The 25,515-nt window shown below is 41.7% G+C and overlaps 1 long non-coding RNA gene across 1 annotated transcript; it reads right to left on the bottom strand.

Moving 5' to 3' along the window:
• On the bottom strand, window positions 5,053-25,058 carry LOC110404246. Its single transcript, XR_002442118.1, has 4 exons — window positions 24,820-25,058; window positions 9,759-9,869; window positions 7,062-8,137; window positions 5,053-5,785 (listed from the first exon to the last, which is right to left on the bottom strand). It is a non-coding gene; the product is annotated as an uncharacterized LOC110404246 (long non-coding RNA).

The raw sequence follows: 25,515 nt of genomic DNA, 5'->3' as shown, positions 1-25,515 counted from the left end.
ATTATGAAAGTATATTAAAAAATGTATTAGCCAGCAGATTTATATTTGAAATATAGTCTTTTAATAAGAGAGAGGTAGTAATTCTCAGTTTTTGAGAAAATGTGATTAGTGCAATTTCTTCACTACATTATTGTTTCACTACTTAAGAAAACATTATTTAAATGCACAGCGTTAGCCATTTACACCACTCCGATAAAAATCCCAGCAAAACATAAGCAAACACTTGAATACACTCTTCCTAGCAACCAAGGTCTTTCATCAGAAAAGCAGCATATTTTTTTGCTGGTTTTTGTGGGTTTTTTTTTCTGTGTATTAAACCAAATTTCTGTCTTGCAACCCTTCAGAAATCAAATCCCTGGAATATAATTTTAGGTGAAAGTGTAAGCTACTGTCTAAGCCACCTCACTGCTCATGTACTAAAAAAATTAACTGAACTTTTTTTTTTTTCCAAAAATCTATATTTGAATGCTTGTGTCACCACTACTTACATGTGCCATTGTGGCCATGGGGCCACATTTTCAGAATTCTGTGCATCCCTCACTTCCACTAACTGAAATACCAGGAAGTTAATTTTCTTTACTAAGCTTCTTCACATGTACTGACCTGTCATGTGACTTCCTTAAATTACCAGCAGTATTTTAAGAAATGCTGAATTTCTACAATTCTAATGGAGTAGAAGATACAGATATCGAATACTTCCCTGGACTTAAGTCTGTCTTTACAGGCTGGGATAACTTTTTGATGTTTTTACTTAAGAAATGGTTATTTCGGATCTCCTAAGTATTTTACAGGATGCTGGAGATCCAATAAAACAAAAACAAAAGTCCCAAACCAGAGCTGTGAAGTTAAATATTTAAGTGAAAATGAGCACGCAGTGGTAAAGAAAAACAAAGGCAGCCATTTGGAAAAGGTTTTTCATCAGGCCATACAATTTCTTCCATGATATACCACCTCTTTTTTCCTAAGAGAAGAACCATTTTAAACAAAGTTTTCTCCTTCTGTATATTCCTTCTTTTCTTACCTAAGGGTACTTACTCCTTTCTGTCTTTCTTGTAGGAGGAAGACCAATGGCCTTGTTGCTAGCTTTTCAAGAAAATCAGAGGAGCAACTGGGAAATCTGTCTTCCATGGAGAAGAGGAAGGATGCTAAGGGACAGGACATATCCTTCTTGACACAGTGTGGTCAAAGAGCCAACTTCCTCACTCCTCCCTAAAGAGTGCTCAGACAACTGTCTAGAAAAGCGCACAGTCTCCCCAGCTGTTAACAGCAGGATATACTGCAGCACTCTAGACTGCTGCTGCCATGTCATTTCAGCGCCTCCGGGGTCAGCTTAGTGTATTAAATTAACAGTTTTCCCAGGCAAGGCAAAATGTCTGTGAACAGAATGGTGCAGCATAATAATGGGATACAAGGGGAAGATACCTGCCTAAATATGAAATGTTTTGGTAAGAGCAGGAGACACTGAAGTGATTCTGACTTAGGTGACTTAGCGCCAAATACGCATTATCACACAGAAGTCCCAGCACATTATGTATCTGTTTACCACCACTTAGCATTTCCATAGCTTACTTTAGAATTTTTTCCACAATTTATGCGGTTAGAATTATCGATAATGTGAAGCTTCATCACAACCTGTCTGGAGGATTCTCACCTGACTCGTCCCATTAAATTGTTATTCCCAAACATCTGATTTACATTTAATAAGACATCAATTGAACATCAATAAAATAATATTAATCAACTGTATCTTCATAGAAATACTAATGGCTTAAATATGCAAGCAAATGCTGTGCACAGTCTGCAGGTCAGCTGCCGAATCTCTCGGAGAATATTCGTCTATTTAGTATTTAGAATACGATAATAAACCACAAAATTATTTAATTGCTATGGTCTTCAGCTGATTCTTGTGGCAGTTGTGAACCATGCCAAACTATGAACCTGTAAGGCAGAACTGGGACGTAACAAAGTATGTAAGAAGGCAATCTTGAACACTACAAATGCTTAAGGGGCTAAATGTTTCCACAAAACAAAACATCAAAAGAATTTTGGTTTGGGTAGCTGTTTTTTTCTTTAACATGATCTATTGAATTGAAATGCTCTACTTTTCCATACAGAAAGTTAAACAATTGTGATGACTGAACTGAAACTTCTGCCTGAAAAAAAAAAACATGAAAACAGCACAAAGTTCAACAACCTTGTTTGGGTCTTCTGTTCTAACAAACTATCACTCCAAAGGACAAGCTTCACCAAATATTTATATTCAGACAGAAGTGACTGTCTCATTTCTGTTTCATTCTGTTTCATTCCAGGGAATTTCAGCAAAGGCCCTTTATCCTGTTGCGCCTTATAGCTCTGCAGTAGTGTTTATCACTAATCAGAGACCACTTCCATTTACATTTCCTAGGCTTACACAAATCCCACATGACTCTTAATGGAGGAAGACAAAGAATAGGAGTAAACATCTTTTTCTGGATTTTTTTTCTTAATTTCTAGTTTTTATTTCTTACCTTCCTTTGCTGTTCAAATTTCATCAGGGATTGAACAAGAGCCTTAGATGGACAAGGTGACCATGCTGTCAGTATCACTTACCTTTGTCCCAGTTTGTTAAGAAGCATTTGCTCCCTGCTTCCTCAGACCCTCACTTGTGCAATTATAGCCCTCATGTAAATCCTACCCATCATAGCCAACAGACATTATTGTCTTTCAATGACAGCTTGATATTTTATATTCATTATATTATCATTTATAATAATATAATATCATTCATTATATTATCACTAATATTCATTAAATCTCCTTTTCATCCACAACACGTGTCTTTTTTAACTGCTCGTGTCCACTATTTGGCTTCTCCATTACGCATCAAGGATTATAAGGCCAGCAGTCCTCAAGAATAAAACACGAGTCCACGCAAACATCACAGTCTCAGAACTTTAATGCCCCTTGAGCTTGAGATGTGTAAACTCTATGGAGATGTGCTATTCAGACTCCCAGCACAGAGAGGTTTCAGTTTAACTTTCTTTAAATGTTAAGAGCTGAAGGAACCGTAAAGACATTCTGGTCTGACCTCCGACATCACCTTTTTTACTCAGTCACTTCCATATCAATCCCCATAATATACTTGTGTCAAACACATCTTCCTGAAAGGCTCAATATCTTAATCTGTAACTGAAAAATCTATTATTCTATCACCAGCTTACACTAGCATTTATTACCTCACACTCCAAAGCCCATTTGAGCTTCTCAGTTTGTCACTCCCACCTCCAGCCACTGATTTTAACTTTTCTGTCACTCGGTGGTTTGCTGTTCTCTGTTTTGGTCCCACGAGGGAGCTGGACACACTGGAGGTCTTAGCATCTCTACCATTCAGAAACATGCAAGCAATAGCATGCATACATTTAGGTCTTTAGTATGCCTTCTTACCTTGAAGGACTCACCAGAATCCAGAGTCAAATACATCTGCTGTGTTCTCTTCCTCCTGAACAGCTCCAAGTACATTCCTTTCTGAGACACTCAGGGAAATGATGAAAGCCTAACATGGAAGAAATGTGCCCACAGCTTTGAGGGACAGCTCTATTTTTAAAGCAGCCATTTTACCAGATATTCCATTTCTTCTCACTTAACAACACAAGTTTTAAAATAACAGTTTCTCTTTTTTAAACACAACCACTCTGGACTGGTTTTACCACCCTCATTCAACCAAAATACTCGCTAATTTTAATGGATATTTTTCTTGACTAAGACAGAATACAGCCCTTGGCTTCTGCGCCTTCTTTACAATAGATTTTGTGAAAGGCTAAATAACATATAGCAAATCACCTTTAGCTAGTGCAAAAATAGTCCCCAGAGTGATTGCTTTCAGTTCATCTCCAGTGAGAGCTGTGTAAGCTGTAAGCTCTTCTATAAACACAGCAATGAATAACAATAAGTCTCTTACTCCTCTCAGTCTCTCATGTGACAGACCCTTAATTATGGCTATTATATTATTATTTTCTCCAGAGAATTCCATAAGGCAAAAGCTGTGTTCTTCTCTGGACATCAAAGACAGAATTGAGACCCTGCTTAGGAAAGCTCCTCAGAAAAAGCCGCTGATGTTCATCCCAACTGAGGAACGCCCTGTTTGAGACCAAGTGCACGGCTGCAGCTCGCTGCCTCCTGCTCCGCGTGATGAGGCACCCTACAAAAACTGATACTCTGCTTTGAAGGGAAAGATGTCCACCTAAAGCACAGGGAAGCCCACCTCTTACTAAGCTGTGAGAAACTATTCAGATTTCTGTTATCTTAGCCAGACCTCTGTATCCTGCCAACTTCACTCATTCTTAATAAGTTCCGGACCAGTGAGGCCTGCGACATAACAGTGCAAAGGCAGTATCACAAATCATGACTGTAACAGAGAAAAGTGAAGTAGAAACCACCCACCTAAGGCACTGTGCCACCAGCATCTGTTACTGCACATATCTTCTTTTTATGTGTAATATTTATTGGTGCCCTTCGGGGATAACTCTGCATGCTCCTACAGTCAACTAGGAAGAATGTTGTTCCCCAAAGAGAACAGTGGGGCAGAATCAAGATTCAGGCTGACACCGAGCAGTGAATGATTTCTGAATGCTTTATATGTAGGTAACACGAATCAATTCTTAAATAGTAATTACTAGAAAATTAATGTAACTGCCTCTCAAGAGAATTACGGGTTAATACTATTATCTTCTGTGGGCATGTAAAGCAAGTTAAGTATATATAGCAGGTGAGAATATATATTATGATAACCTATGTGGTTTAGGCATGTTTTGGAATACATAGCAACTTATCGCTAGCCAACATCTTACAGCAGTACCGATATAAAAAGTAATGTCTGGCAATTTATGAGTTCTTAATAAAGCACCGTGCTTAGAAGTTTAACTGTTGATGTTGCTTTTTATTTTGATTCAGCTGAGTTTTGTCTGGGCTCAGCACTGTGGCTTATCCCTGTTTCCCTGGCTCCTTCAGGATTTGACAATTCCGAATTCTTATGATTGGACAAAAAAATTAGGAACTGCTTATGCAGCACTGCCCTTACCTGTCCTCAGTCTGCGTGTGAAATTAACGTTGGGTCAAATTGCTGGAAATGCACATGTGCATACTAGGAGCACAGGTTCCAAGATGAACACTGCATTACCTGTGAATTACATCAACCTAAACGCATACTGCCGCTCAGTTAAGTGAAGCCCAGGTAGCCTGCATGCACCACACAGGTAAAATATTTTCTTATGAAGCACATTTGTGAAGTTAAGTTCTTCCAGAATTTCAAAGCCACATGGTGACTAAGCAAAAGATAAACTTAAAACAACTCTACCAAAAAATTAAACTGGTTCTACACCTATACTATTGTCATTATTTAGATGTTTCTAAAGCATGACTGCATTTGAAGCAGAATATATTAAATTACATATCACCATTGTCAAGAGCTGGCATAAGCCACTGTGATATACAAAGACAAGACTCTCAGTTACATCCTTAGACAACAGGTAACACTTCTTTGTGAATGCTTCTCTGTCCGAGTATCTCCTGCCTGCATCCGTCAGATACTCTGAGCCACAGCCCTCAGCTGTGGGAGCTCAGCACCTTTCCACCAATTTAAGTCAACCGACTGGGATTGCTAAAGATCTCTCATGTCATTCTGAGCTCTCGAAAGTGTTTGAAAAGGGACATTTAAACTGTTTACCATAATTCCTGCTGTAGTTTAAATGCTGCATAATATTTTTGGTGAGGCGTTGTGATTCCAAAAATCCAGTGTCTAAATGAAGGTCTGCTGGGAAAAAAAAATAGCTGATTTGTTGAAAAAAAAAAAAAAAAAATCAATCTGCTGCTGCCCAATTCCATTCTTAATGAATGAGACAATTCAGAAACCTACGGGAACATGCTTTATTGATTCATTCACAAGTCACTAAAACCCGCTGCCTGCGTCCCCTCCAATAAGACAAACCGCACAGTGCTTCCAGGGTACTGAACTGCAGGAAAAGCCGATGACTCCACATCTGTTCTGCTGGAAGTCCAGTGAGACTAAACACAGCCAATAAATCTAAACACAGTACACCACTAGGTTAATGATAAATGTGTGTAGAAGACAAAGAGACTTGCATTTCCTCTTTATTATCCCTTCAGTTGAGCCACTGCCTTATCTGTAATTTATTTACCCAGGACAGTTGGGCCCAGAAGCATACCTGCTTTTTCACTGAAGTACTTGTTTTTCTCCATCTTGCAGATGGATTAAATAAGCCAGGAGGAGGCCAACCTACATGTGTGAGGTCACACAGAGAACTGTAATCTACACTGCAGTAGATGCCTGAATCCATTCAAGTTCAAGACCTAATTTGGCATAAAGCTGGTGTGGAGCTGTACTGCACTGTATATTTTATAAACATATCTTTCAATAATCTCCTGTGCTTCTCATGAAAGCAATAACAAGCAGTAGGAACAGCTGAGTCTGTATTGGACAAGCTTTCCTATTAAATTCCACCAATACATCTCAGCTGTGACCTGTAGCAATTTGGGTAACCTAATAAGGCTGACTGTCCCATAAGCATCAGGGATGATACACTGTCTACTCGCGAGATATGAGGAAGTACAAGAGAGCAGCTTCATAGCAAGTATCACCTAGCAGAGCAAAAGTGAACCCAAAAAACAGGTCTAAGGAAAAACAGTTAAAGAAAACACATTATCGAGAATAGAAAGTTTACTTATATAGTCCAATAGATACCACCATTTCAACATTCATTTCCAACTCAAAACATCACATCTGCATGTCCCGTTTAACAGAGTGTGCTTCACTCAGACTTCATATAGGGTTTTCTGGTCCCTACAGTTACTACAGTCATTCCAGTGCACGTTACCTGCAGCTGGGCATCTTGTCAGAGTCACCCACCTTTTGCAAGAAATCCAGTCTTCTGCCTTATGACATTACAGGATTTGGAGAACTCACTTCTCTTAAAATCATTCTAATGCATATGCTTCCTTTATGTGTGTTTTTAATAAGTGTGCACAGATCCCGTCAGGCATTTATTAGTCTCTACTTCAAAACTCACCTGTTCAGCTGTATTGTGATTTCAGTCCCCTAGCAGTTCTAGTACAAACTTATCTACAGAATGGCTTCAGAAAGTGGTCTCTGCTCTCAAATATCTGCTGGATAAATGAAGCAACAAGCAATTTAGTGGTGTACAGGAGAATTAAACAATTTAATGCACTTTGACATTTCCCCTAATTGTAAAAATAACCCCAAACCTCAATACAGAAGTCACTGCTCCTTTAGAGATGTCTCTCAGCAGGGTGGTGCTCGTAGCCGCGTTACCGCTGTGTGTATGTTCAAAGCCATCAGTATGCAATGTGCTAAGAAGCGACGCTGAATTCCGCAATCAGAAATACAAAGTTTCAAAAAGATCTCAGAATTTACGTGAATATAAATAGCTGTACTGAACGCTTCAAAGACTGAAAACATTTTGGAGATTTACATTTCAGTCTGTTTTGACAGATAAACAGACAAATACATTTTGTAAAGGAACAGTATGATTTCCACTGTAACATTTCCCATAATTAGATTGTAAGAGACACTGAAATATTTACGTTCACTGTACAGAAGGCTTATGTTTCACTTCTGCTTATTACTTGAGCTCCTGACAAGCATCTAATTGTCTAACCTTAATATGTGTTAATGTGAGCCCCAAGCTTTCTGCAGATGTTCATACCTACCATCATTTATAGCATCATCTTTCCCACCCTGCTCACCCATTACAATTTAGTGGAGAGATTCATTTATCAGAGGTTTTCTTCTCTTCTGAAACAGAAGCTGATGTTGCTGAAACATTAATACAAGTATCAAACTAAAACTGTTGATAAAACATTCCTCTGAAAGGAAACGTAATTGGAAAGATGCTTTTTCTAACAACGTTTCCCGTCCTTCACTCCAAATGAAGGAAGCGTTTTTTATAGTTTTCTGTGTTCTCTCTTAGTGCAGTGTAATTTGTTTGAGTTCTAAATCCCCCAAGAGCTCTGTGACCAACCTCCACTGTGTTTTCAGGATGCAAATGTCACAGCTGAAGAAGATGGAGACAGAGTGTACAGAAGACAAGTCTCAGATCCTCTTGCTTCAAATCCATCACTTTCACTGAGAAAAAATGGACAGTAAAGCACTGCTCTTTTAGAGGCAAATCAGCCATGGTGATTTGCCTCTAGGTTATTCTTAACCTAGAATAACTGAAAACTGGCACTCCTGAAATCATGGAGAGAAGACGGCTTTCCCAGAGATCTTCTGCATGGAAATCAATCAGGCTTCAGAATTTCCTGGAGGTCTTAAACAAAAATCTTACACAGGGAATTCAAAACAATACGGTCTTTGGCTAACACACAGCATTCAGGATTCAGTGAGATTCCCCTGGGCCGTGTTCCTGGACTCCTCCCACCTCCACTCTACAAAGAGGTTTTTCCTCAGCCAGCTCTCTTGCCAGCCAAGTTCCTGACAAGGTGCTGGTGCTTTGGGCTGAGCATTGGGTAATCTTCCCCATGCTGGCTGGCTCCGCTGCTCTTAAATAAGTGCCATCCAATCTCAATCTCAGTGTTCCCTTAACACCTTATTCTCACTTTCACATTTTATACTTACTATAATCACTTCTTAGGAATAACTGTAATGCTAGTTAGTGGAACAGCTGTCATTACTAGTAAAGTCTATAAAAAGGAAAACCAGTATCCCACCAAACATATGTAGAGGATGCACCTTCCAACATTAAAGCTCTCTTGCAACCTGAAAGAATTCTCTGCTGCTTTTGTACAACGTGCTTAAGTTTTACCTTATTTGTTGTTGTCTGTTTAATCAAGGTCTTCTGTGGTACAAATGTGATCACCATTATGCTAGTTGCTGCACTAGACATGCAAATATATAAACATTTGTGTGCCAAATTATTAACTTTTTGTCTATAGTATTATGCCCCTATTTACTATCTATATTTTATGTCTTATGGATTTCCAAACATTTAAATTTATATCAGTGCTGTCACATATCTGCAAGCAGAGACAGTTTTATGAGCACTAAAAAAGCTGCAACACGCAGCCACTAAATACTAATGACATAAATGGTATCCACTAATGGTCCCTATTTTTATTACAATGCAAAACTTCAATATATTGCAATTACCACTGCTCTCAGACCGAGCCATACACGGCGTATAATGCCAGCTACCATCTCTACAGCATAAAATGGCATTATTTGCTGCATATAGTTCAACCCTGTACTGCAGATGTTGACTGAGTGCTCAAGTCAGCAGTTGTAGCTAAAATTCACTCTATTTACAGAGTCTTACCGTTAACTAATACCCTAAATTGTCAGATATGCCAATGCATTAGACATGTTTCAAAGCCTACTGCACTAATAGCATGTAAGTGTAGCACGTCTTGTTGTACCTGTCAACAGCCCAGTAACTTTGCAAAGGTAAAACATGTCAAAAAATGAAATTATCTTTCTACGCTTCTCTCTTTAAAAATCTTCTGTGAGAGATTTTTCCAAAATATTTCAATACAAAAGTGCATTTGACAAAGCTTATTCTCTTGTAAATGAGTTTCTGTTTTACCTTTTTAATGATAAATGTTACGTTCTTCCTTTATAATTGGAAGAGTCTCTCCTTTTAGAGCAACTATCAAAGAGAAAAATTTCTTCAGACTCGAAGACAGTGGAAACATCACCTCAATTATGTCCATAAAACTGGATGAAAAAGGAATATGGCAAAATCTCTTACCAACAGTTGGGAGGAAATGAATCTCATTTCATCCAGGCATGTTACTTGACAGAAACTTTCACCAAAATGGAGTGCTAAGTTCATTCCTCAGACCTTCTGGTACCTGTTTATCTGACATAAAACAAGCCTAGTTACTTCTTTTCATTGACTTCAGCTGAGAATAACCTCCAGAAGGCTGGAAGTTTTGTTTGAAGCAGCAGACATTTTTCCTATTTCCATGCAGCCGGGGAGTCTTTTACACAAGGAAAACACCGGAGACAAAGTAGGTGTCAGACTTGGTAGCATTTTACATGCATTTTCTGACACAAAGCAGACAACAGAAACGTGCACACAAAATATTTCCCTTCAAGGACTAGCTAAGTGAGAACAACAAAACCTAGTAAAAGACATCAGTGTAATTATTATAGAGTTACCATATATTTCCAAATGCGACTTGCCTTTAAAAATGCAATGAAATTATTACTGTTAACTTTAATCATGATAAACCACTCCACTGGAAATTAGTATTTTTCTAAAATGTTCTCACTAAGCTTGCATAAATCTAAACATACATGACTGACTATAGAAGAATGAATGATGTAAAATCCATAAAATAATAATATCTAGAGCTTACAACTGAGAATACTGATACGGAATTCCCTACTTTTTCCATCATATTTTCCCCGGCAATAATATTGAATACGACAAGTACGTTCTAACGTAATCTGAACCCACTTCAGTGTTCTAACCTTTAGACCGAATAGGTTTCTATCAGTGATCCTAGTTAACTGTTTCTGTTCTGCAGTTAACAACAATAAAAAATTTCAACTGAAAATTCAGTGACAGTTTAATTCCAGAAAACAGGATTTCTGGAAAGAATACAATAATTTAAGTATCTGGATGAAAATACAGTTTTTCAATGTAAGTAAATATTTTTCATTTTCTCAAGCAGAATTGAAAATTGTGGCTCATTTTCTCAATTCCAAATGTTGGTTCTCTTCACTGTAATCCTTCCAACATATCGTAAAACTTGAAACAGTCTGATCGACTTCAATAACATCAAAATGGAGTATTTAAGTATATGAAAAGCATTTCATTTTTTAATGAATTCCTCCATTCTCTTAAGGAAATTGCTGGGTAAACATAACCCATTTTGCGGTGTATTTTTGGACATTATAAAATGCCCTCTTTCACAAACTGTCGTTCACTGAAGTCCTCTCCTTGCTTAACAATTACATTGTACAAAAGGAGAAAGCTCTTTTATGAACACTGTGGACCAAATCTGAAGTATATCAGCTCGAAAGAAAATCTTAAGTTTCTAAATTTAATGCAGCAATAGGCCGCAGGTCTGCTGATGCCAAACCAACAGGAGCCTTCCCCACTTCGTTGTTTTCCTTTTTTCCCCTTAAGTTGGAGTTCCCAGGTTTGCCAGTACAGCTCTCTATGCAGCAAGGCCTGGTGTCATCCCCCCATAGGAAGCACGGCACTTGGATCAAGCCCCCCACTCTCCACCTGGCTGCACACAGTGCTCCCTTGCTGAAGTGACAATAAAAAACCTATGGAAACCAACAAGAGCTTTTCTTACACTTACTGGATGGTCAATCAAGCCCTAAATTAAAAGCCTCTTGCCTCTCTTACTTGTCTATAGTATTTGGCTACAGATGGCTTTCTTTTCGCATGTGAAGACATCAACTATTTTAAGAAGCGCGTCCTAGGAAAGTCAGCTGCTCACATCCACATGCCTTCCAAAGGGAGGGAGGTAGAATATTTACACCTAAGGAAACCATTTCTAAGATTTCTTCTTATTACAACAATTCAGTAAAACAGCTATACTATAATATCTGAGAGGTGTAGACTTTTGTCTTGTAACCCTGCAGATGAATGGCTCCAACCTTTGAAAGAAATTGCAGTGTGAACGTCTGTTTTATTCCGGACTTGTGTCTGAGCAGTCTATTAGTAGAATACTGATAAATGCTACAATAGCTATTCCTTTTCCTCCCCTTCTGCTTTTATGCCATTGCCAATACCTATCCTTCCCCTGGTGCTGTCAGCTGATGCCTGTCTCATAACTCTCCAGCTAACAGCATTAGAAGAAAAAGAAATTAAGCTCAAATAAAACAGCCAGGTAGAATTCAACATTATGAGATTATGGACTAAACTGTTTTCTGAAGCAGGCACATATATGCACAGTTACACCACTAACGACCTGTAAAGGACTTGCATATTAAAAGTTAATCACTACAATATTACATTTTTTAAAAAGGGTAAAGATACTGAAGCTGATTACTTTTCCTCTTCTAGTAGCTGTACAATGTTTAATGGCAAGTAATAATTAACTGTCTTCTCTATACCTTTCCTGAGGACCATGTTTGTAGCATCCTCCATTGCACCATGTCTGCACACAGTCCATGGCCATGATCAAATCTTTGAAAACGTGCACACTGTCAGGAGAATGTTTAACCAGGCAGTCTTAGGCACACAGCTTCATCTGCACATTTCTAAATGTTTGCACTTTCGTAGTAAGTTTGCAAACATGAGGAGCTGCAACTGCAACTGTCCTGTGAGTAATAATAAATCACTGAAATGATGGAGAAGAACACACAATATAAAGACTACATAATATTTATGAAGAAAGTCAAAAAGTAATTGCAAGCCATGCAAGTAAGAAAAGATGAGTACTCGGTTGTAATGCCAACTCAAAACAGCAGTATAGAGTTGCTTATGTGCCTTTGTGAAACAAGGGTGAAGCCCAACACATCACTGGAAAGTTACTCGTGCTATAATTTATGCCGTATATTCATCTTCAAACCACAGTCATATTTCACTGAGACTGCAGCAACTGCTATCACCATCAGAAACAATCAGCGCCTTAAACGGCTCCTTCAAGGAAGCCGAACAACAAAGTGTCACAGAGAAGAAATAAGGTTTTTGCTCCCAGAAGTAACTTCTTTAGAGATTGTAAAGGAAGCACCTGTATTCCAAAGCAGTTCATAAGGCTGTAACTCGTGTCCCATTTTCTTCAAAAAGACGTATTTTGTGCAGCTCCTACAGAATTAGGGTTAGAGTAAAAATAATGCATGTAATAAGAGAAACGAGAAACAGAAGTCTGTTTTTCTCATAGAAATCTAAATATATTTGGGAAGGATTGGGAACTTCTAGATGTTTGTCCAATCTAACACCATCCAATATAGCAGCTTTTTGTTCAAAAGGCTCTACCATGCCCATAGTTACCGTAACAAGTCTACTGAGTAATTAATTGACTTGCACAAATGGAACTTATGAATAACTAACGTTTGCTCATTGCTGAAAGCAGCATTGGCAGAATGGTGAAGATGAGCAATCTTGGAAAAATGTTATAATAAAATTAACAACAAAACTCTGAGTACAGTGCATGTGAATACATGTCTTGAGCAGAATACCCCAGGAAGAGATGGAAGCACACGGCCATTTCCAAGAATGCTGAGTCAGCTGTGGCTCTGTTGGTTGGAAGCCTGGGCAACAACAGACAGAGGAAATCCCACATATCTGCCCACCAAAAGAAACCCAACTAACACAGATTTCAGCGCGCACACAACAGGGGGCTATAAATGCATTAAAACACAATTACGGGACTGAAAAAAAAACCTAGCAATGCTAATGGCTGAATGGCAGTGAATGTCGCAAGTGTTGGAAATTAGAAGGATGCAGCACTCGTGGTGAAACAGATATCAAAAGATGAAAAGAAATCTGAGTAGACCTAGGAAGGCAGACAAAACTGACAAATGATACATAAAGCAGCAGCTGATGGAAAAATGGGACTGGCGGTTAAGACAGAAGAAATGAAAAGAAAGTAGAACATTTATTGTGAGCTGATTTGTAAGTATGTCTTGATACCCATAAAAAGCAAGGACTTCTCTTCAACTATTTTCTCTGTGTACTTATCCACAGTTTAAAGGCTGCCTGTTTTGGAGGGTGCATCACATGCACGTTAGTTTTCCAAAATACTGAACTATTTTTTTCTGACCTTTCCTGAATAACGAGGGGTATGCCTATGTAATTTAGGCTAATTCACTGTAATTTCTAATCTTTGTCATCGCACCAAATATCTAAAAGATACAGAGCATGCTCTCTGTAGCACAACTATTCCAAAGAACGAACAGCGTAAACAGGCACATACAGATACAGTTCATGAACAGCTTTAATGACTACACAGAGCCACATAGAAACCATGAGAACTTCAAACCTGATCTCTTCACTTTCTCCCTGCCTGCTCTGTGGAAGCATGGCTGTGTCCTTATGTGGGTGAATTGCATGCAGAGATGGAAATGGCTGCTAAGTGGCACTAAGCGAGAATGCTCCTTCCCCTCAAGTTCTATCGTCAGAACCACCCCCTTCCACACATCCATCTCTTCTTTGTGGTGGCTAAAGCCAATAGTCTCACACTTTCCAGACTGAAAACAGCTAATGAGGATCTTAGAATACAGGCATTGTCGACTCACAGTCTCACACAGTGCTTGACAAATGCCCTGGCTTGGGAAAACCTCCAGTTGATTTCCTCATCCTGTCTTACTCATATTCATGCTGCAGAAATGGCATTTGAGTTTCTCTGCTTCCCATCCCCTCCTTTAAAACTAAGGGCAAGGAGAACAAGCCACAGCTGAGCCAGGGAAGCTCTAATCTGAAAGCCCACTGCTGGCATCTGGTTACTTTCTATAGCCAGTCTTTCCAATCTGCGATCACAGCTAACAGGAGCCTTCACCTGGAATCTTTTTTTTACCGCTTTCTTTCGTATTAACCATAAACTCCAAATATCTGAGGTGCCTAACTATGGGAATGAATCAGAATCGATTTTAAAGGCATCTATAACGTGAAGGTTAAGAGCTAGGGATTTCTTCACGTAGCTATGCACTGAGCAGTAAGAAAATAAATTAAATGCAATAGTAAAGGAGAGCTGAACTTTCATATGCATCCCCTCGACTTGATACGTCTCTCCTTCCTAATGAAGATAGTGCTCAAAAACATAAAACCTAACTAGCTGGTATAAACTAACTTTACTTAAACAGTTATGACCTAAACAAAGTTAGAAGAGTACACAGCCTCTGGGTACTCTTGCCCCAGTAAGACATTCTGAGTTTAAATTTAGATTTTTATTGCCCTTGGAATGCTGAGATAAACTTTTAGTCCCACTGGTGCAACTCCAGGAAGAGACTATATTAAATTTTGCTGTTCGTGAGGGAGTGAGCCTTCCTTCTATTCATTACCAGGCATGCAAGCCAGGTAATAAAGCTGAGCTGTTTTTATTGTATACAGTGTGCACCTTATTACGGCTAGCAGAATTCCGCAGGAGCAGTTGCTATTACCAGGTGGTATCCCATCAGCTGGGAATCACACCGGGGCTCTGCGGGGTAGGAACCCAGACCCGACACACACTGGGGCCTTTCAGGGCATGTTCAGACTGTGTTCTTTGCTTCCCAGCCCTAGGACAATTAGCACCAATTTCCCTGCTTCTGCAGAAGAACACTGGGAATTAACTGAAATATGAATGAATCAGCCTACTGAGGTGGCACTGTGAAAATGCAACAGCTAAATTAAATGTCTGAGTTTTGAAAAGACAAACCAAGAATCTGCTTATTGGACAAGGAAAAAACAGTCATCAATACTCTAATATTAGTAACGTGCATTAGTCTTAAGTGCCTACTATTTTACTAGCAAAAGAAAATAAGTAGTTATTGCTAGGTGCAAGTAAAAGTAACAGCTGAATCAGGAATAACCTGAAATACCAATCAAATCAAACATCCAGTTTCACCTGAGGTTTCAGTTAACTGGGAACAAGCAGCAGCAACCTCACAAGTTACAAGGCAAGATTCATTCACTTCATCCCGTTTTTAGACTTTTAAAACTAGAAGCAGTGTTCCTTATTTCAAATGTAACAATCCATAACGCTGCACAGGCCTTAGGCAGAACGTTTAAGGAAACAGTTCTATTATGCAATGAAGCAGTGATTCCTACACATAAGAACTGATGCAAATTATCATTTGACTCAATAAAAGAAACTCAAAAAGCAACATACTCAAAGTTATGCAGATTCTAATAACCTGAAAACAGTTTTCAGGGCAAATAATGGAGCCATCCCTAAGACAAAAGAAACAAATGCGGTGTTACTTCTGGCTGTAACTTGTCATTATCTTATTGATGTCCTCTCATCAAAATCTCATGCAGTTCTGCTTTTATTTCAAGCAAACAACTCTAAGCCTTCAAGGCACTGAGCTCATGCCACAGGCTGGTGCTCTCCACTGGTGGCAGAAACATTTCCATTCCCGGGAAACAGACAGAAGTTACCCAGATTTTTATCCTGCTAATAGCAGCTGGAGTTGGTAGGAAATGCAGTGCTAAGAATGGAGCATGCAGCACCTTACTGATGTAGTTTCTCTATTTCATTATTTGCTTTTCAAGTGGTATGGAAATGAAGCCCTATGGTTTTAATCATGTTCATTAAAGTAGAAGAGACTCTTCCATCTCATCTCCAACTTATTTAGCAACTTTAAAGGAGAATCTGCTTTATTTTGTCCATGTTTTGACTGAAGGAGATGTTTAAGATTTATATTTTGGACTTGTTATTTGAAGACAGAGGAAGTTTGATGAGAAAGCTGCAGGGTTGTTTGTTTATTTTTTAAACACTGTCTCTGTAATATAGTCAAATTGACTGCGCTTCTCTGATCCCTTTTACCCAGAGGAAAGTTGGTGATTATTTTTTCTTTCTGCGCACAACATAAATCAAAATTCCTTAAGTTCCCTACCTCCTCAGTTCCTAACATATGCAGAACTGGCTTGGATGGGCTTCCCCTTTGCTGGTCTGGGGGACTTCCTCCATCTTTTGGCTTCACTTCTGAATCTTTCCAAAGTTGTTTTCTCCCAGAATAGCTCTGATTTGTGATTCTAATTTGTGTTCCTCACTCTGGCCCTTCCTCCCCTTCTACAGTATTTTGAAGTTAAATAGTGGTTTTTATTTTATTAAATTGGCTTTTTTTTTGTAACTCCTGCAGCTGTCTTTTCTTTCTGCTTTTGCAGATATTGATAACATTATGAATTACATTATACTGTGCTGAAATAAAGCTCACTGTAATTGAAACTCACTGCCATTTTCTTCCAGTTTTTGCAGAGGGTTGAGACTCCCTGGGAATTTATTTAAAACTCTCCTTTAATCCTCCTGCAGGACTGATGTTTCTTTTCAGAAAAGGAGGACACTGCTCCAGCCAGAAGAAATGACAGAGCATGAGGAAAAGAGGAAAAAAGTCCTGAGTCATGAAAGCAAAGAAAAAAAACGCAGCTGAAATAGAATTGAGAGACGATTAAACTCCAGAAACTGGAAGGGACAGAAAAGTAGGATGGAGCTCTAATTGAAAGGAAATTGAGGACTGACTCTACATAAGAACTAGGCAGATCAAGAAGGAGCAGGAATTTGGCCAAGGGAGAGCTGAACTACAGAACACCTCTCACCTTTCAGCTCTGCTCATTATCCACCCTCTGTCTTCTGTTCCCAGGGAGAGCCTGGGACCCTTCTGACAAACGTTCTCTGGCCACAGTCAACCCTGCAGCTCAAGAGCAGAGCCCTCGGGACAGGAGTTGCTCTGAGGTCAAACAAGCACTGCCAGGGTGCAGTGATGGATCTGTGCTGTGCCTCCAGTGCCGGGGCAAACACCCGGGCTCCAAGGGACTTCAGTCACTTCTTGTTCCCACATCATGGAGAAAAGGGAAGAAATGGACCTAAAGTTTGCAAGCTGACATACTTTGTGAATAAGTGCTGCCCTTCGTTCCTGGTACCCTGAAAGTCTAATTGCTGCAGAAGCAAAAAAGAAAAAACCCACTGCTAAGAGCTAAGCACACTGCAGCTGTCTTTCAGACATCAGAATGCCTAATACAGTCATCAATAACTAACCACCATCCAAGATCACAGACCACAGCCTGCTTGCCTCAACTGCGTGCAGTCTAGCTGACTCCCTGCAGACCTTCTCTTCTGTCAATTAGAGAAGCTTCCCCCCACCCCGTAACTGGTTCATTAACCTTCTTTCTACTCCTATAGACCATTTTGGAAAACCCATGTTTACAGTAACTGAATCCACTCTACGCTCATCAAAAGGAGTGTGAACAGCGTTAAATCAGAGCCCACAGTTATGGAAAGTACTGCTTAATCTAGCATTCTTAGCAGCTCTCCAGTGTGAGGTAACAGCATTCAAAGCACAGCAGTACCATATTAAAAAGCAGAAAAGGGCACTATTTTCCACAGAACCAGATTAAAAAAAAAGTGTGATCCTTTAATATTCATCCTTCTCAAGTGGATTTGAGAATTAAATCTCTGAGCATCCTGGCTATATTTTAAAGATGAGTCCAATAATCAAAAAAAGTCCTACACAAAATTAATACATTTCCTAGTAGTTGGATAAAAATGAAAGCAGAAATATCTCAATGTATGACATGTTTGCCATATAGGCGATATATGACATTGACATCCTAACAACGGGAGACTATGAAGTTAATCTGAAATTGTTTTCTGTTTCATCCCTACCTGCTCTTCCTCCTCAGTTTCTTCAATGAACCAGATTTGCCAGCAAAGCAAGTTAAACTTCTGGGGATAACAAAAGTATTCCTTTTCTAACAAAGCTAAAAACTGTTGGACAAGGACAAAAAGCCCAAGAGGAAGAGTTATCTACTGACATTGAGCTATGTTTTTTTTTGTTTGTTTGTTTTGTTTTTTTAATCTCTAGGAATGGAAGCAGCGGTATTCTGGAAGAAATAACACTGATTTAGCTAGAACACAAGGAAGACATCTTCTATTTAATATCTGTTGCTTTCTGGGCAAGGGTAGGACAATGGCTTGTATGCCCTGAACAAGATGCCTCCTACTGTGTTTTCACTATTATTTAGTGAGGAGTATCTTATTCCCTTGTAACACTAAGCTCTGAACCATAAGAAACTTCATGCTCAGCCACGAACCTGGATGGATACTTAGTTAAGGAGCTACCAATAGGGTAATTCTTCTGGGCTCTTATGTACGACTGGAAAAGGGAAGAGTTGCTGTCCTATCCTGTACAGATAATGAAGCAAAGCACGCCAGCAGAAGTAACAGGCACAATTTATCTCCTTGTTCAGAAAGCAGACCTCAACTTTTGGGTAAGTTTACAATGCAGAGTAACACTTCGTTTCTGGTACTGTGCATTAATAAAAATACATTTTTGAATAAAGTAAATTTTAAATAATTGTAAAAGAAACAATCCCGCTAACTTGGGCTTAAACGCAGAAGGAACCTTTCCCACTGTCTTCTTCCCAAACACACAAGATCCACCTTAAAAACAGTTGTCTGGTGCCCATAATTACTTCTAAGAGGATGTTTCAGTCTTTAAAAGGACACTTATTTGCTGGTTTCAATATAAAACAGACCTCTTCTATCAACCATCCTGAAGGTATATCTACTTGGCAAGCTTATGCTTAAGTGCCTTAACTTCAAGAACATGAAGCACCTTGCTGCTCTCAACTGGATAAACATTTTTCACATCAAGCACATTTTAAGTGTTTTGCAAAACCACAGATATCAGTATGTCTGTTCAGAGGCCTATCTCCACCATTTCCTAAGGAGCCAATGGGAGATGTGGGCAGCCAGAACTTCAGACAGAATTAACATATTACTGGTCTCCAGCAGAGATCCTAATACTGTACATCAACAGGATTCTTCTAAATAAGAAATAAATTAAGTTCGAAAAGGAAAAGCACAGCATGAACAATGTGCAAAGGTAGAGGAGAAAACTGGAAAGAGGTACTAAAGGAAAGAATTAAGTTGACAGAAGCAGATATACAATGAAGCAGACGCAAACTGAGTTAGCACAGCAAAGAAGGCCTCCCTTGTTTGGCACAGCCATAGGATCGGGCTACGCGAGAAGGAACAGACTAACCCAGTTAACACTGGAAAGCTGCACAACTAGCAGAGGGAACACTGAATATGAATGGCCGAATCAGAAGACATACACAGACAACGCTTCAGCATCTCAAAGATTGTACTTCAACAGCACATTACTACTGCTCTGGGCACAGAGGTAAAACTGCTGTGGCAGAGGCTTTAAAGCTCTCCTGTAAGTGGTCATCTGTGGTCAGACCTTACCTTGCCTTCCCTAAAGTGATCGCTGCTTCCTACCGCATTACAGCCCCTTCCCTTCCAGCCTGCAAAAATGCTTTCTTGCTGCACAGATGCAGAAAGGATTGTCTTGCACTCTTCCTCTGACCCTGAAAACGGATATACGGTTAGCTGCAACCTGGCCACAACGTAACAGGAGGGAAATTTCCATGGGCTGCAGAGGTGGAAGGCTGAGCACGAGGCGTCTGAGCCGGGCAGGAGCTTGCTCGCTGCACTAGGAACAAAAGCCTCTGTGCAGTACTGTCGAGGAGACATTAGTGTAGCTACAGAAGGATAGGAACACGGTGCGGTATGATATGCTATCACCACCAAGGTAAGATGTGACAGATGTGTTCGGAAAATATAAAATATATTCCCACAACTTCAAATTAAGAGAATACAAAGGAAGCCAACCTGAATTAAGAACCCTCCATCCTCTGAAACATGCTGACATTAACAGCACTAATCACACCAGATCTAATTAAATCAATTTAGAAACAACACCCCAATGCTGTATTTGCAACATCTTCCAGCTTTGCTGAAAACACATTACAATAAGGGGAACGTTAAAAACACGTGTAAACATTAAATTAAAATTATCATCCTGCAGTTGATCTATAGTTGTGCAGGACTCATTTATCTTCCCAGCTGCTGAAGTATAACCAAAGGGATGTGGCTGCAGTACCCCGTTACTGCCATACAGCAGCCATAGCCTCACCTGGGGGTACTGACCAGTTGCCTAGAGAACGCCAACATCGGCTCACCTGCATTCAGAAGACTCAGCACTACCTGATACTCCAACAATCTGAGCCATAGAGTACACAAAAACGCATCAGAAACAAATACTGTATTTCTGTCCTTGTTACCGTTCTCCATGTTTTTGTATGCATTTCACTTGTTTTGTTTAAAGCAGCTCCAGAACAATTCACCTGCTTCCTTTCTCCCCCCCCCCCCCCCCATACAGGACAATAATTCAAGTCTTTCAGTATCATTTAAGAGACTGCTAGTTGGACAGAGGGGGAATGGTTTCTTTATAAATCCAGCTACTGTTTGAAGAAAAAAAAATAAAGGATGTTATCCAAGTGAAGATGTATTAACCATTTTTTTTTTCATTTTCTGTATCCTTAATAAATGGTTATAAAATATTTTATAAAGTACTAAAAGCTTCTTGGGGGAATAGAGCAGGTTAGGCAGCTAAAACCCTGTACTGATGCAGCTTGATGTGACCATCACCAGTACCACCAGACAGCCTTAACCCTTTGATATTACAGTTATTAAAAAACAACAACAACAACATTTAGACATCTTAAGTTTTGGACAACTGCATCCTCATGCCATTTGCATTGGGATGCCTCCCATAATCCAAAAGTTTCATATGACCTTAAAAACAAGGCCAAAAGAATTGAGTTAGTTACACAGGAAAGATGAAAGGAAAACGGCAGAATGGGAATACGGATGTGTTTCTTGCAAAGCCCTACTGATCCACACCACCTCTGCCTCATGCAGGTACAGCAGTTGCATGCCACAACAGAGGTAATAGGGCTGGGACGCACTCCTGTAATGACACCATTTCCCAGCTTCTGCCACAAGGTCCCACGGGTAAAATAAGATGCAAGAATCTGCACTGCAATACAGCTATGCAAATTTTCGTCAGCAGAAAAACTTCATTTAACAACCCGCTGGAATTTAAAGCTACGCTTTGAATCCTGAGCCCTGGCACCTTTGCTCTAACAATGAAAGATCCTCCACCTCCTGAAGGAGCTTGTTTTCTCTCAGCATACCCATTCCAAAGTACCTTTAAGTCAATGAAGTCTTTTCACTATGTACGTTAGGAAAACAAATATGACTTTCATAGATCAAAAATGCTACATTAAACCAGTGCTTCCAGACTTAACGCTGCCTTAGCCCAGCGTGGGAAAATAATTTAATCCCGATCAGAGTCATGCAATTTTTATGTACGTGATAAGCTAAACGTGAAGTTGGTAAGTTTATGCATATTAACAGTAGTGAATTACTTGCCAGGTTCCCAATTAGCTTAATCAAGCCACAGTAGGGACCTGGGAATATACAGCAGGAAATTCAGTAAAGATCTCTGCTCAGTACATCACTGCACAACGTTGGCCACACAACAAACTGCATGGCTACCTCCATTATTATTTCTATTATGTATCCAATAAGCGCTGAGCCTCATTTCCTTATCACGGATAGAACTGGTTGTGCCATTTCAAAAGAGGCGCTTTCAAACCAGAGGCTGCAGTCCTCCAGGTTCTAAGAACAACTGAGCCCTTGGAAAGGCGCTCCGAAGACTGAAATAGCGAGATTAATCACCAGAAAGGAGACAGCAAAGGAACAATAAAACCAGATTAAAAAGAGAGAGATCAGAAGCTTCTCTATCCCTACAACTCAACAGACAGAACGGTAGGGATATTCAGCTCTGCTGACAGCTGGGAAGTACAAAACCAGGCAGAAGAAGTGACACAAACATTCAGAAGGGAGTGACAGATCAACACCAATGGATAATTTGAGCACGTGACTCAACACATGCACAAGGGTTACAGGGAAGCTGGAGTACGGAGGAGAACTGATGGAATTTCGAGTTCTGTAGACCAGACTTCAACAGTTATGAATTTAGGAGCTCGTGAGTGGGAAAGAACGCAGTGTTTCTCTGTTCCTCCAATGGAAGTGTTACCTGCCAGGTCAGCAGAGCAGGCAGTCTGACCAGCACCCCGCAGTGTTTCACGAGGAAAGTTGAAGGAAAGATGTTACAATGAGTAATACAGCATGTTTACCTTTTTTCCTTTTTTTTTTTTTTTTTTAAACACAGCACTTTTATTTAATAGCAGGAAGAGAAAAACAGAACTACTTCATACTTCAGTGACATCAACTCTGAAAACAACCACCACAAAATTACTGGCTGTTTTTATTAATAATACAAAGGCTTCAGGATAATGTTCATTTTCACTACAATATTTAAGTAGTGTCATTTACCACTGACAAAGTTAGGAAACACCGCCAGTACAGAAGAAGCTCAAGGAGGATGGCCCTGACTTGGATGACCCTGAGCCCGAAGTACCAAAAGCACATTAAAATGCATTAGCCTTAAGTGCAAGAATGAAAGGGGAATTTCCACTATGAGCTGAGAGACTTCTAATTGAAAAACAAAGCAGGAGTCCTGTGATCTTCAGTCCTTGAATGCATAGACAAAAAATAAAAAATAAAAAACCCCACATTATTCCTCGATGTTTCTAGCAAAGAAATTTTCAGCACTTCTGATGGGATTTATAACTGAAGTTGATGCACTGATATTTCTAACACACTGTACACAGCATAAGTTAATGACAGTCACATCTTCTGTCCTTACTGTACTCAAACTCTTCCAGCATAGCATCCGTTCCTCACGTCTTCATCTTCTGACAGATCAGCAGAGTTTCTGTTTCCCCCAGACAGAATTACACTCTAAAACACAGCAGAGGGGCACACCAAAGGAAGAGACTAAGACCAAAAAGACTAAGACCTGCTATGCTACAGGAGAAAGAGAATTAAAAGGCTCCTAATGCAAGAGCACTAAGAGTCACGTTCTTCAAGGAAGGCTCCCAACACTCAATGCTTTGTTGCTAGTGATATAGGCGCAAGTAACAGGAGAGCCCTGGGCTTTGCAAGTTTAGATGTGACGCCATGTTAGAACCTCTGATAGCACAACTACCTTCCCAAGGGCTTCTCAGCCTCAAGGCCTGAGTTCAGAACAGCAACTGTTTCATTGCAAGAATCCCACGCCATAAGAAACTAAATTCAACGATGTAGTTTAAAAAGGCACTTCGCTCATCATCCCAACACAGATCTAAAGTGGGAGAAGGACAAACAGCATCATCTTCCTCGCTTGTCCAACAGAAGGCTCAAAGCCGCGATGAGGCGAGGAGGGGAGAGCCCCGCAGCCACGCGTTCACATCGGGGGAGCGCCCGCTGCCTCCCGTCCCAGGGGGCCTGCTGGGAGGTGGGGAAACGCACGGAGCTCGGACAGCCTCGGTACAGCGCGCAGCCCCAGAGCCGCGCTAGGCCTCCAGGGCCGCACGGAGAGCAGCGCTGTCCGGAGGCCCGCGGTGACCGGTCGCTGCCGGCCTTGCCGAGCCCTCTTCTCCCCCCTCGCAGCACGTGGCTCGCGGCACATCCCCGCACAACCACGGGGCCTCTTCCCGAGGCGGGCGAGCGGGGCCCTCCCGGCAGCAGCGCGCCCCGCACACCCTCCCCCAGCCCGCACCGCGGGGCTCCCCCACAACCCGAGACCCCCTCCACCCTGCGCGCGGACCTACGCTACGCACCTCGCGCCCCGTCCCTCCTTCCCCGCCTCTCGAATCCCACCTGGCGGCCGCAGCGCGCAGTCCCGCTGCGCTGCCCTTACCCGTCCCGGAGGAGCGGGGCAGGCTGGCTGCCGGGGGCGGCCCCGCGGCGCGCCGCGAGCAGAGCCCTCCCCGCCGCCCGGCTCCGAGCCCCGAGCCCGGCCCGCCCGGCGCACAGCGGCTGGCACACGGCGGCGGCGGAGCGCGGAGCCCGGGCAGGAGGGGAACGCTGTGCGCGGCGCCTGCCCCGAAGTTACGGCGCTTTTCCTTGCGGACCAAACTTGCCGTCTCCTGCCGGAGCCATTAATCTCCATCCCCGCATTGCTCACGCAGGAGCGAGGCGGTTGGCTTCTCCTTTTCCTCCCCTCGCCCCCACACGCGCTCCCTGAAAACCCAACAATTATCAGTGTGGATTTTTTCCTTAATTCCCCTACATCTGCGTCATTATATTCGCATTAGAAATCAATCAGCTCCGGTCATTACCATTAGCGATCTACTCATAAACCAAACACCCGTCACGCTAATGAACTGAACGAGGCATAATTTCTTGTTGTGTAAACCGATGCTCAGCTCTAATCAGCAATAAATTCAATCAGACGTTACTTACATCGACTGGAGAGCGACGGCTGAGAGGCACGGACCCCCCGGGCGCGGGCCGAGCGCTGCGGGGAGCGGTGAGGGGACGCAGCCCCGGGCCCGAGGGAGCGGCCGCGTGCTGACCCCCGGCGCGTGCCCGGCCTCGAGGCGAAGCCTCGCGCTGCTGCTCGGGGCCGCGCGGCAGTGCAAAGCCGGGCAGAGCGAGCTCCAGCTGCAGCGAGTTAACGAGGCGCTCGCAGCCGGGGGAGAACTCGCAGCTGAGGGTGGGGGGTTAGTTACTTTGCGTAGAGGGACAAAGGAAAAACAAACAAAAAAAAAGCATCAGCACCACCTGCGGCCCTCAGGCGGTCCCCTGCAGCTGCGGAGCCGTCCCGGCCGCGGGACACCGCGCTGCGCTGCCGCGCTCGGGGGAAGCAACGTCGGCTCTGCGCGGGGCTGCGGCGCAACTCCGGGAGAAGACAGCCCGACGACTGCCGTCCGTTATCGGCCCTTGCTCGTAGACCTTCGTCGTTTCCCCAGTCCCTCGGCTGCCGGGCCCCCGCTGAGCTCTTGAGGGCGGGTGGCGGGGCCGCCTTTCCTCGGCCGCAAAGATCGTGCCTCGGCGCCCCGAGCTCCGGCGGGACCCGAACCGGCGGCCCCGGGTGTGGGGGCAGAGCCGCCCCGCGCACAGCCTGCGCTCCTCGCCCCGCTCCAGCTCGCCTTCGCC

The sequence above is a fragment of the Numida meleagris genome, chromosome 10 (assembly GCF_002078875.1).
Source record: "Numida meleagris isolate 19003 breed g44 Domestic line chromosome 10, NumMel1.0, whole genome shotgun sequence".
Taxonomy (NCBI): domain Eukaryota; kingdom Metazoa; phylum Chordata; class Aves; order Galliformes; family Numididae; genus Numida; species Numida meleagris.
Note: the sequence above shows the minus strand (reverse complement) of the source record. Positions and strands in the feature narration are given on the sequence as shown.